Source organism: Callospermophilus lateralis, chromosome 3 (genome assembly GCF_048772815.1).
Source record: "Callospermophilus lateralis isolate mCalLat2 chromosome 3, mCalLat2.hap1, whole genome shotgun sequence".
Taxonomy (NCBI): domain Eukaryota; kingdom Metazoa; phylum Chordata; class Mammalia; order Rodentia; family Sciuridae; genus Callospermophilus; species Callospermophilus lateralis.
In genome coordinates, this window is record NC_135307.1 from 186,340,022 (window position 1) to 186,353,831 (window position 13,810).

The following is a 13,810-nucleotide window of genomic DNA, read 5'->3' on the forward strand; positions in this document are numbered from 1 at the left end:
GTGATGGGTGTTGCCAGATGCCTTTCCTGTGTCCCTGGTGTCATCCTGTGGTCCTTATCTTTAGCCTGTTGATGTGGATGATGTGGTCAGAACCGACCTTGTATACCTGCAATACATCTCTCTGGGTTGTGGTGAATACTATTTTTATACGTTGTTGAATTTGATTTATTTTTGTTTGGCTGAAAAGCTCTGCTTCTACCTTCATTAAAGATACAGGTCTGTACTCTTTGTTTATAGTAATCATTTCCTATTTCTGTATATGATATTGGCAATAGGGGAATGGTAGCCTCATAGAAGGAGCTAACTAACTACTTTCTGGAAGAGATTGTGGGAAATTGGTGATTCTTCCTTAAATGTTTAGCAGAATTCACCAAATAACCCACTGGGGCCGAGGTAATTGGTTATAAATTAATTAGGTTATTAATTATAAATTAATTAGTTTATTTATCAATATAGGCACTCAGGTTAGAGAGGTAATATATAGCTATTCCATCCAAATTACCAAGCATGTAGGGATAAGGACTTTATTTGGTATTCCACTGTCATCCTTCTAATATCCAGGAGATGATGGATGACCCTTCTGTTTTCTCTGACATTGGTAGTCCATGACTCCTCTCTTTTCCTTGGTGAGCTTAGCTAAATGTTTGTCAGTTTTGTTGATATTTTTAATGAACCACTTTTTGGTTTTGCTGATTTTCTTTCTCTCTCTCCTGTTTTTATTTCCCATGGTCTCTGCTCTCATTTTTCTTATTTCTCTCCTCTCTGTGCCTTAGGCTGACCCTGATCTCCTTTGCATAGTTTCCTGAGGTGTTAGCCTAGACTATGAATTTGAGACCTTCCTTCTGTTCTGATCTATATGTGTGAGTGCTATGAATTTCCCTGAAGGAACTGCTTTAGCTGTATCCCATACATTTTAGCATATATTTATTTTTATTCATCTCAAATTATTTTCTAACTTTCCTTACCATTTTTTTTCCTTTATGCATTTATTATTTAGGAGTTGTATAGTATCTAATTATGTGGGGATTTTCCAACAATCTTCTGTTACTGGTTTCTAGACTAATTCCATTGTCATCTAAGAACTCACCTTGCATGATTTCTATTTTTTTCAATGTGCTTAGATGCATTGCATGGCCCAGACATGGTCCAGCCTGGTGAATGTTCCAGGAAAGCCTGAGAAGAATTCATTATTGGTTGTTGGATGGAGAATCCTACAAAATGCCAATTATATCAAGGTGATTGGTAGTTGTACCTATCAACTGAATAATTGTTGGTTTTCTGCTTTCTTGATTAATCAGTTATTAAAGAGAGGTACTAAGAGTCCTACTATAATAGTTTATTTCTAGTTCTTATTTCATTTATCTCAGTTTTTGACCTACATATTTTGATATCCTATGTTAGGTGCATGCATCTTGGGAAATTATCCCTTTAACTGCTATGTAATGACCTTGAAAACCTACCCTGTTCTGAAGTCTATGTTTTTGAAATTAATATGCCTATTCCAGCTTTCTTTCAACCAGTGTTCATGTAATATATATTTGTCTATTCATTTACTCTTAGACTGAGGTTTATGCTTCAAGTGAGTTTCTATGGACAACATATAATATTTTTTTAAGTTTATCCTGGCATTGTTTGTTTTTTAATTGATTTATTTAAACCATTCATATTTAAAGTGATTATTTATATATTTGAACTACTGTCTACCATGGTGTAATTATTTTCTCATTGTTGTACTTATTCCTTATGTCTTTTTTAGTCTTTCCCTTTTTTGACTTCTCTGATTATAATTGATAATTGCAAAAGATTTCATTTCCCTTAATATATTAACAACACTTTATTTAAGAAAAAATAGTGATTGTCCTAGAGTTCATGATATACAACTATCCTCAGTCCAATTTCTGAAAATGCTATACCACATTTTTAGAAAATGTGGTTCTTCATCTGCCTGGGCTGTCATAATAAAAAGTCAGAGATGGGAATAAACAGTAGAAATTTATTTTCTTGGATTTCAGAAGCTAGGAAGCCCACGACCAAGATGCTGACTGGCAGGGCTCCTGGCCAGGGCTCTCTTTTTGAGTTGCAGATGGTTGACCCCTTGCTATGTCCTTACATCGGCCTCGCTCATCTCACAGGTCAAAGAAAAGTTGCTGATGACCAGTTTGCTCTACTTTCTCTTATTGGAAGGACAACAGGGATCGCATCCAAGTTGTTCACACGTCAGAGCTGAAAACAGAAGCTCCCCTGCATCTCTCTCTCTCAATTTTTCATTTAAACCATTAAGATATAAGTCACATACCATAAAAATCACATTTCATAAACATGCAATTCAACAGTTTTTAGTCTATTTACAAAGCTGTGCAGTCATACCCACTAGTTCCAGAACTTTCTCAACATGAACTCCCCTCCCATGGCAGTGCCCCCTCTCTTCCCTCTCCCGGCCCCTGGCAGCCATGAGTCTACTTTCCATCTCCCCGTATTTACTTATTCTGGATATTTATAAAAGTGGAGACATGCACTTTATGGTGCCTTGTGTCTGGTTTCTTTCACTTAGGGAAACATTTTCAAGCTTTGTTCATGTGGTCCAGTGAAACAGCTCTTTATTTTTTGTTGTTGTTGAATAGTCTTCTGTTTACCATATTCTGTCTGTCTGTCCATTCATCAGTTGGTGGGCAAGTGGGCAGTTTCCACTTTGGGGCTGTCTTATAAATAATGCTGCTATGAACATTTATGGAAAGTGTGCCCGTGACAGATGCTGCCTTGCTCTTGGATGCAGACCCATGAGCAGACTCCGTGGATCACACGTTGATGTTGCGTGCAGTGTCCAGCAGCCCCGTTCACCGTCCACCAGTAGGGAGTGAGGAGTCCAGCTTCTCTACCTCCTGGCCAGCATTTGCTCTCTCCCCTTTCTTCTTAGACGGCCATCCAAGAGGCTGCGGCATTTCAGTGAAGTTTGGGTCTGCGTTTCCCTAATGACCAATGGTGCTCTGAATCTTCTCACATGCCCCTTGATCTTTTATACATTTTTGTAGAAAAGCCTCTTCAATGCTTTGCCCACTTGGACAGTTTGTCTTTATTAAGTTATTTGCATATTCTGCATGGAGCTCCCTGGTGCAGGGGACAGGGGCACAATCAGCACAACCCAGGCTTTGATGGGCCTTGGCTCTGGAGAAAGGGTCTCAAAGTCCACCCACACAGGACATGAAAAACATCAACCTGAAGTGACCAAGATAGCCGTGCCAGCAAGCTACTGCTACCTAAGAAGCCACCTCAGGACTCGGTGGCTTCAGGAGCCCTCACACACTGCAGAGGCAGTTCTGCTGACCAGAGCCAGTGCGCCCTCTCCTCCAGGCTCCGTTGACCTCCTGGTCAGCTCTGGGATGGTGGGTGCTGCTGTTCCAAGCAGGCCTCAGCACTCCTCTGCTCCCGTGGTCCCTGGCCCTCCAGCGGGCCTTTCACATTGCAGCTGGGCAAGGGTCCCACAGGCAACAGAAGCTCACAAGTCCCCTTGGTGTCTAGCTGAGACCCAGGACATTCTGTTTGCCAAGGAAGCCTCAGGCTGGCCCAGGTCCAAGGGAAGGGAACACAAGCCACCTGATGATGGAGGCTCCTCTTGCTGAGGGCACAGGGTGGGGGTGGTGCTGCCCTCTCCCCTGGGGAACCAGCACTTTCCATGTCAGTGCCGCCCTGTACCAGACCCAGGGTTCACTGACCCCTCCTGGTAACTGGCAGGCAGTACTGGCGTCACCCACAGTGTCCAGGTCAGGAATCCTTGGCCCAAAGAGCTGCTCAGTCTGTGCAGGTAGGTCTGTGCTCTGAAGCCCAGGGGGAGGCGCTACCGTTCTGATCTTGACCGTCCCCAAATGCCCACGTGTTAAATGCCTGGTCCCCAGAGTGGTGCCGCTGGGAGGCACCAGGGAACTTGGGAGGCGGTCCTTTAGGAACTTGATGCAAGGTCCTTTAGTCCTTGGGGTGTACCCTCCAAGGGAGCTGCGGGACCCCATCCCTTCCTGTTCTCTTTGTCCTCTGCCTTGTGACAGACAGAAGTTTTGCTTTGTCAGTCCCGCCCCCACACTGCCACCCAGTTCAAGGGCAAAGCAATTGCCCTGCTGATCTTAGACGGAACCTTTAGAACCGCCATCTGGATAAACAGTTAGTCTTTCTAAACTAGTTGTCTCAGGGGTTTTGTCACAGTGTCAAGAAGCCAGCACAGGAGGCTTCTGAGTCCGGGCCCATAATGGTGGCATAGCTCACTTCCTCTGCCAGTTCCTCTGAATTGGTGTCACACTGAGCACTTTCCTGGAGTAGCACGTAGCCCTCACCCCCTTGGAGGCAGAGATGGCCATGCCTTCAATTTTTAGATGAGGAAACTGAGGTTCAGTGTTGAGAGCCACAGCCGAGTTGGGATGGCGCCTAGCATTTTGCCAGTACTTTTGAGTTCTCGCGGAGTTCCTGCTTGAGTGGCTGGTGATTTGTGCCCAGCCAGACTGCGGCAGTTCAGGGGGCGACTCCCCTGGAGCATGATCAGGTGAGACAGAAGACAGGATGGGACCCAAGACAGCCTGACCCTGGCACTCTCCCCCCCACCAGGTCCCGGGGCCCACCCATGTGGCAGACAGAGCTCTGGTCACTTGCCTGTGGTGAGCTGGGTGTCCTCCGCAGTCTGAGTCCCGGCTTCCATGGGCCTGGCAGGCACAGCTGTCCAATTGTTCCCCCAGGGAGTGCCACACAAGGACGCTCGTCCCTTCCACATGCTGGGGCCATGCGGAATTCTGCTTTGCAATTAGTTCTATGAAGGTAGAGCAGCAGGTGCCCAGCTGTCCCCCAGGCTTGCGCTTCATTCTCAAGGAGCCACCGAGGTCCTGCTCCCCCCTCTGAGGGCTGCCACATCCTCTTCAAATAACAGAGTCCCTCCCGCTGTGGTTCATCAGCCTGCAGGCTGAGCTGGTGCCTTCCTGCTTAAACAGAGGAGGGTGGGCAGCCCTGCCCCTGCCCAGCACAGACCCACCCTCCCTTGGGACTCCTTTAGTGATTACCTTTGGGACTCCATCTGCATCTCTATTTCTGACTCCACACGTGGTGGGAAGGTGTCTGGACTCCCTACAGTGACCTGGCCTGGCCTTGGCTCACCTGGGCCACCACCGGCCTCACTTCCTGTCCACCTCAGTCCAGCTCCTGGGAACCAGTGGCGCTCACATTCAACCCTGCAGCGTGGTTGAGTCACCTGTGGCTCTCCGGGGCTTGTCCCAGCAGTGTAAACGACTGAGTTCAGGCATTATCGTGATCACACAGGGCTGTGGACTGGATCGCATCCCCCAGATAAGTTCAGATGTCAAAGCCCAACCCCACGGTGATGGCATCTGGTGATGGGGTCTTCGGGCGGTGACTAGGTGAGGATGGGAGATAGGCCCTCCTGACCAGGTCAGCACCCTAATAAACACAGACACCAGACTCCTCCCCATCACTTGAGCACCCACTGAGAAGGTGGCCATCTGCAGGTCAGGAAGAGCACCCATGCAAGCACCCTGATTCCAGACTTCCATTCTCTAACACAGTGAGAAAATAAATTTCTATTGTCTAAGCTACCCAGTCTACAGCACCTTGTTATAGCTGCCTGAGCTTTACTATGCACACAGGTAATCCATGTTTATTATAGAAAGAAATTAGGAAGTACAGAATACAAATCACTGATGAATCATTGAAAGGTGATTCACACTCTTCTGTGATACATAATCACAAATATCTTAAAATGGAATTATATTTTCCCCTAATGCACTGTGAATACCTCTCCACACCAATAAACACAGTTCTACATTCGGTTTTTTCATAGCTCAGAGCATTTCAATGAATAGATTTCCTAATTTGGTACCTTGTCCCCCTTGGTTGGGTGTCTAGGTTGTTTGTATTTCCTCCTTCATCTTTATAAACAAACCCGTGATGGAGAGCTGGTGTACACCTCTCAGGATGCACACAGTATTGTCTCCTTAAGAAACTCCCGGTATTAATGCTGCCAGGTAACTCCTAGTGAGCACCCCATGCCTAAGGGTGAACAAGTAGAAGCTACAATGAAGCATGTGACAGAAGGATTCTGGAATGACTATATTCTCTCAAAACTGCTTCCGGCCCTAGATGTTCCCCAGTGATCCTGAACCAGCTAAGGCAGCCTTTTGGTTTCTTGTCTGATAAAATAAAAGTTTTGATACCATTTTGAATTAATTGTAACTTATTAATCAATTCTTTCTGAAATTGATGACCAAACTCAATTATCCTTGGCTTTAGCAGAAAAGGGAACTAAAAGCAGCATGCCAAAGCTGGGCTAGATCATACGCTGCCAGGCCCATAAGTGCACAGGGCTACGACATGTGACTGTGTCCACCACCCAAGTCCCGCCCTCTGCTGATTTTCGGTTCACATCCTTACTCTGAACTCCAGGGGAAGGAATTGGTCAATCCCCCCCGAGCAACAGTCCCAGAATCCAATCTCATTGGCCCGGCTTGGGGCGTGTGCCCATCCCTGAGCCAATCACCGCAGAGGAGAGAATGGAGTGCTTTGATTGGCCAGGCCCTGATCGCGGCTGGAGGAGTGCGCTGAGAAGGCAGAGCCGGCTCCTGCTCCGCGAGGACCGCACCAGGCAGCTCGCCCGGCAGACCGCACCACCCTGGGCGCGATGCATCCCGTGGGAGCGAAGCGCTTGTCCTTGTCCCGCCGCCACGCCGCTCTCGCCCGCGCAGACCCGTCCCCAGGGTCTGCTGCTCTTCCGCGGAGCTCGCGAGGATCGCGCGCCGGCTTCCCCGCGCAGTAGCGGCCCGGGCAGAACGTCCCGTGGGAGAAGAACGTGCCAGCCAACGAGCGAGACGGAACACGCGGGCGCCCGTGCCAGATCCCGCGGTGTTTGTTCGAGCGCTTTGTACAGTTGCTTGGAACAAGAGAACTTCTAAAAATAAAACCTCCCGAAAGCTTCGCGATCGGTTTGGAGCAAGTGATGGGTTTCAGTGTGCAAATAAATTCAAATAAACACATCTATGCGTGCACACACATGAGCCACCGCGTGTGTGCATGTCTGTGTGTGCACATCTCTGGGTGTGTGTGTGCATCAGCGAATGTGTGCATGAGTTTGTGTAGCCGTGGAGTGCAGCACGTGTGTCTGTGTGTGTGCATGCCTGTGCACACACAGTTTGCACCTTCCCCTCTGGTTCTTCTTCCCCCTCTTGCCCTCCCTGGTGGCCCCTCCTTGCCATGCCTGACAACTCTGAGAGCAGAGGCTGGAATCATCATGTTTAACTTATTAAAAGGCTTTTATTGAGCTCAAAATAGTTGTTTATCTTTAAAAGCATCTAACCTGGTTGAGTTTTAAATGAATTTTTTTTTTTTTTTTAAACTTCGGGAGTAAGATTCCTTTCTGCCTGTCCTTTACAGGAGTCATCAAAGCATGGGGTTGGGGACTGTGGCTCTGTGGTCATTTGGTCTGGATTCAAATCCTCCCCACTGCTGCACCCAGCTTTCACCCCAGGGCATGCTAGTTAACCACTCAAGGCCTAAGTTCCAACAGGAGTAATTGTTCCTGATAAGAACTGTGACAAATGCCATCCGTGCCCATCCTTTCCCCTTGACCTTTTCAGTTTCTGTCCTTGTGGGACAACTTCCCACTGAGATCATCTGTGTCTTGCTGCCTGGGGTCTCCTGTGGCCTCAGGATCTTCCTCGGCCTATCACACACCAGACCAGAAGGGCCTCACTTGCCCAGTCTCTTTGCTCTTGTGGGTCATCCAGGCATATTCTCTGAACCCTCTGGCAGTCTTGAGTAGGACTGAGCTCTGGCTGCCCACAAGGTGGCCAGCTGACCACACCCAGTACTGGTCTGGCCCTGCCCTCTCCCTCACCTCCCTCTGACCTCTCAGCCTCGTTTGGGGCCGCCTCCCAAACAACCCAGATGGGTGCCCAGCCCCTTCAATGAACAGGAAAGAGAGGGAGAAAACCTGGCTGAGAAAGGGCTCCCAGAGAGGCGCCAAGAGGGTCGTGCAGACGTGCAGGCTCCATGTTCCCATTTTTTTTTTTTTAAAACATGAATGATGTTTTAATGTGACCCAATATATCCCAAATACCATTCCAACATGAAACCACTATAAAAACTTATTAGGAGAAAATTCTTAAATACCCCCTCTCTTCTAACTGGTCAGTTGTCTACACTTCCCAGTGCCTCCTGGGGCTGTGCTCCTGGGTAGGCTTGGCCCGAGCATCCTCCGACAGTGAGGACCACAGCAGCCTCCTGATGGGCCTCAGGTCCTGCCAGGGAGCAGGGTAGTCCAGCCCAGGAAGCCCGCTCTGCATCTGTGCAGAACTGTAGCCACACCCACATTCCATGCTGGACCCTGCCCAGCGGCCTAGCCTTGGACTTCATCTTTGTCACCCACCAACTCTGTCATCTCAACCAGTTCCCTTGGCAAACTCTCCCGGCTCCTGTTTTCTCATCTATAAAATGCAGACTTGGTACTCATTACCCGCTGGTCAGGGTCACTCTGAGACTTTGGTAAAATCAGGAGAGGCCAGGGGAGCAGGCATGGTCAAGCTCCAGGTGGAGACACGTTCTGTCCTTTACCAAGTCTCTCAGGGAACACCTTGTGTCAGATTTCTGAGCAGGAGACCCACTTTACACAGAAAGCCACCCGTGAACACGCAGAAGTGCTCACAACGGCAGCACCTCCCCGGCCCTCAGTCTGGTGAAACCAGGGCCCTGGCTCTGGAGGACAGGTCTCCATTTCTCCATCTTACCTCCAGGCATGGAATCAGAACACCAGGCCCACATGAGGGTCCCCCAAAAGCTCGTGTGTGGGACTATGAAGAAGGCTTGGAGGTGGCGCGATTGGATTATGAGAGCCTTAGCCTGGTCGGTGAACTGGGTGGTAACCGCAGGCAGGCAGGTGGGCTGTGGCGGGAGGAGGTGGGCCACTGGGGGTGTGCCTTTGGGTTTACACCTGTCCCTGGTGAGCAGAGCCAGTTCTCTCTTCTTGGTGGCCGTGCGTTCTCTGCCCTGCACTTCGGCATCTCCTCAGGCACAGAGCAAGGCAGTCGGCCATCGATGCTCTGAACCTCTGAACGCTGAGCAGGGGCTTCTCCTCCTCTAAGTGTTCTTGCCAGGTCTTTAGGTCACAGTGATGAAACAGGCTGCTGAAACAGAGTGACAGTCGGAACCTCAGGCCCACTGATGCTTCACAAGCCCTGGAAAATGTCTGAGCTCCGAAATATAAAGAGAAAAGGAAAACCATCACAGAATCAGAATCGGTCGATGTTTGATTAAACATGTAGAAAACCTAACAATGAGTCAAGTCCGTTAATTGTTCCATTTAGTCATGGAAAAAATCTCACAGCACTCCATTGTACTTGAAGAGAATTTACAGGAGAGATTTTATCCTTTGCTAAGAATTTCCAAGAAGAATGCTCAGTGGAGCGATTGTGCCAGTGGAATTAAATTAATTTATTTAGACAAATAATTTGGAAAGCAAAATTATTTTTTTTTTAAAAATTCAATTTTAAAATAAAGGTTTTCAAATAAAATTTAAATTTTAAAATAAAAGCTTAGAGTTTATTTCCTCACAGTCATTGTTAAAAGAGTAGGGGAGAAGGAGGTGGCTGTGAAGACTGTCCCTCCATGGGACACCACAGCCACGGTGGCCTCTCCTCACCCCACCCACCTCCTGCCACCTGCTCCCCCAGCATCCAGGGCCACCTCCCTGACCCCCAGCTTGCCCTTTCTTTGCTCCAGGTGATCTCCAGCTCCTCCCAGGCCTTCAGGGCCCTGGCCTGTCCACCCCCAACCTCACACTCACCTGCTGCAGGTACTATTGGTGCCCACCTGGGCCTCACTTACCAGCCAGTGCTGCGGGGTGGTAGAGCCCTCAGACTTCAGCTGGTCACACTGTTTATCCCAGGAGGTGGGCAACGTGGCCTCTTCTGCAGCCAGAGTGGGCAGGAGTCAGGAGCCAGCCGAGGAGCCGTTCTCCCACACAGCAAGGCTCAGCAAGTGGCCTGATTAAAATAAATAAGTAAATAAAAAAAAGGCCCAGGAACTATCTTGTGAGTGAGGAAATAGACAAATGAGATGCTTTGTCACCACAGAGGAGGACAGGCTTGGGTGGCACACAACAATAGAGCCAGCTCTTGTCTACTGAGCAGGACTGTGTGCTCTGTGCACCATAGGCCCTCCCATGTGGCCTTGCAAGGACCCCATGGGGCAGGCACCTCAGCGAAGCCACTTCCAAAGGGAGCCACTGAGGCCCAGGAAGAGCAGAGACTTGCCAAAGCACAGAGCTAAAAAGTGGGGGGCCCGGGACCAGAAACTCAGGTCCATCAGACTCCAGTGGACTCGGGATGCTGGAGTCCCCACCAACAGCTCTGCCGTGACGGACAGAGAGCAGAGCCAGAGCCACTCCTTTGGGGACCGCCAACTTGCCGATCTTTGTTCCTTGTTCTCCAGGAGAGCCAGAGACCTTGGACAACCCACGCCCCCCTCAGGTCCTGGCACTCCGACCTTTGCCCCTGATAATGACACTCTGCCATCCATACTTGGTGCCTTTCCTCCTCCTCCCCTAGCCGAATTCACAGAGGAATCTCAAGATAACTCCCCGCTGCCCGGTAGAGGGTTGGGTTTTGCCAACACAATGTGAAGTAAAAATATCTCTCTTTTGAAAAAGAGTCAGAGAAAAACTCAAAGACTAGAGATCGGTAACATGTAATTATCATCTGGTTTGGGCGGAGAGTTCTAATAGCTTCCAGAAAAACACCAGCCATGGAAAAGGAACACACTTTCCAAGCAGAGAGAGGCCCGCTCAGCAACAGCGGCGCCATCTTAAAGTCTGGACTTGCAGGCGCTCTCCAGGTGGCGAGGAGGATGGACCGCCCGGCCTGCTCCTCTCCTCTCTGACCACCCACACGGGAAGGGAGTCTCTGAGCAGGAAGATGCTACCTTGAACTCAGCCTCCCTGGGCCTCCATGGGCACAGAGCAGATTTGCAGAAGAGCCCTGAAACACCAGGAACATCCAGACCTCTGCCAATAGCTGTTGCCCCCTATTTTAATGTAATAGAACCCCAGTTTTAGCTGGGCACATGGTGGCCCAGAATACAGACCATCTTTCCCAGCATCCCTTGCAGGTAAGGATCACAAAACTAGTCTTTGACCAACGGGATTATTAGTGGAAGTATGGGCAATTTGCAATGTGTGTTCCAAAAAGGGAGATACCTGCCCTTCTTCTTTTTACTCCTTCCTGCTGGAAGGAATGCAGATGTGAGGTTTGGAACTCCAACAGCCATTCTTGAACTTAAGGCAAACCTGGGAATGGAGGTTGCGAAAGGTTGAGAAACAAAGGGAGCACACCACTCGTGGACTGCCCTCTAGACTGCGAGAAGAAAAAGAAGGACAACTGTGCTGTGGAAGCCACTGCTATCTAGGCTTGAAGACAACTCTCATGGTCAAAATTAGCTCCCAATTTTCTTAAATTGAGAGGAGGAACACAAGCTAATTCAAATCTTTTAAAGTGAGCATCCCACTCAGTGTTGTAGAGGCTCCCAACAGATTCATGGCTTCAGCTGCAGATGTGCCAGGAAGGCAAAGGTGGAACCCGCCCACATTAAGTTGTTTTTGTTCTCTTTCTTGCTTTTTGCCTGTTTGTGGCAGGGCCTATAGTTGTGTTATGGAGCTGCATCACATACATTTCCAAATTTAGGCAAATTCTATGAGCACACAGTAAAGGCTGATGGAAATGTTTTTCTTATTTGTTATCTCTACTTAATAGCTAAAGAAACTGGGGCTCAGAGAGGTAGCCACCCACGACCCGGGAACAGCAGAGTTGCAGCTCAAAACTGCTCTGGAGAAGAGGGTGAGTGGGACAGGGCACCTCCCCAGGCGCTTGGCCTTCCTGGCACAGTGACTCATTTCTGGCTTCTAGGAACAACTCGGAGAGGCAGGGAAGAGGCTCCATGTGGCCGTCCAAGCTGTCCAGACGGGCCACGATGGGCCCTGGCCTCCTCCACTGAGTTTAGGTGACCTTCCTAGTAGCCAGGCTGACTCTCTGGCGGGGAGCCCACCAGAGACCTGAGCTCCACCACCGGCCTGGGACCTCACCCTAACCCTAACGCTAACCCTAACGCTAACCCTAAGCCCTTCTCTCTGAACCCCAGTCTCTCCTTTGATCTGGAAGAGGTCACGGCCAGCCGGCCAGGAGGCAGAGGGGCAATGGGAGGAGCGGGGCGGCCCTGGAGGCGGATGGAGGGAGGGTCTCTGGTGGTGGGTCGTGCAAAGGCTGAGGACGGAACCGACCACAGGGTCAGCCAGAGAACCGCCGGGGCGCTGGCTCCCAGGGCAGGCGAGACAGGGAGCGGCGGTGGAATTCAAGGAGGGCGCAAGAAGGCGAAGGGGTGAAGCCCTGGGTCCGAGGCCACGAGGGCGGGGGGTGTGTCCCGCGGCCGAGCCCCGGGCGGAGGGCGCGCGCCCCCTGCTGGCCGTCCCCCGCCCGCGCCGCGCCGCGCAGGGCCGTCTGGGGGCTCCGTGGGGAGCGCGCCGCCGAGGCTCCCGCGGCGGGACCTGGTCACCTCCGGCGGCCTTGCACATGCCTTCAGTTCTGCAGGACAGGGCAGTGAGGGCCCCTGGGGCGTGCTATCCGGACGGACCTGCCCTGCAGCGCTGGCTTTGCACCCGGAAGCAGAAGCGGTCACCTGGAACTGAAAACATCCCCCGCTTGGCCGCACGGGGTCGCATTTGATTGGCCTCCGCGGTCCGGCGCTGGGACTTCCTTGAGTCCCCAACTTGCGGTCCGGCTGAGGACCTCAGCGCCCGCTCGGTGCTTGCTGTGCAGGCAGTGTCCAGGCAAACCCCGGCCGCCTGCTGCTTCGCAGTCCGGGGCGCAGAACCTCGGGGCGAGGGGTGGGGAGGGGGCGTGGGGACCGGCACACCCCCGGCCCTCGGCCGCGGGCCACCAAGTAGGAACCTGCTGCACCCCAAACCCAGAGACTCCAGGGCCCAGTCCTCCGCAGCCCTTCTCCTCTCTGAACCCCAGTCTCTTCTTTGATCTGAAGAGAACCGAGCTCTGAACTGCTTTGGGGTCACTGGCCCCTTTGGAAAATTGTGGAAGCCATGGTTCCTTCTCCAGAAGCACATGTGTGGTGCTCAAGTGCTCTCGTGCCTGTAGATGACGCCAGGGGCTCTGGCCATACTGCTTATCTGGATCACCCCCTTGGTTCTCACCTGCACCCCAATGAAGTGGTGCTCTCAGGACCCCGTTTTACAAATGAGGAAACAGGATAAATAAGTTGCCCGAGGTTACACACCTAGTACGTGGTGGGGCTGTTTGAACCCAAAACCCTGGCCTCCAGCGGGAGTCCCTAACTGCTGAGCAGCACTGTCCCAGATGCCGCCCTGTGGCATCGGTGGGAAGTTGGTGCAGGAAAGCAGTCATCCCACCCACAATTCTGAAATTATGGAGCATCTTCCCATGAGCGTGGGGCCTCAGTTTGGTGTGTGGGCTGGGAGTTCACCATGCCTGATCTCTGGGTATCACAGATCAAATCCCTCAGTTTTCTCTCTGAAGAAAGAAGGCAGAGTCAGCCCTTCCTCTGTAGCTGAGCTGGGGAGGCCAATGCATTGGAATTCACATAGTAGGTGCTTCTTAAAGTGGGGCCCCTGGATAGGCAGGAACAAATGCAGAGAACCCACCCACCGAAGCATCCTGTCCTCCATGTGGGCCTGGCAGTCAACACTGGGTGCTGGGAGGGGAGGGAGGCCACCTCAGAGGCGCCCAGCCTTGCCAATCCCAGCTGCTGCCTG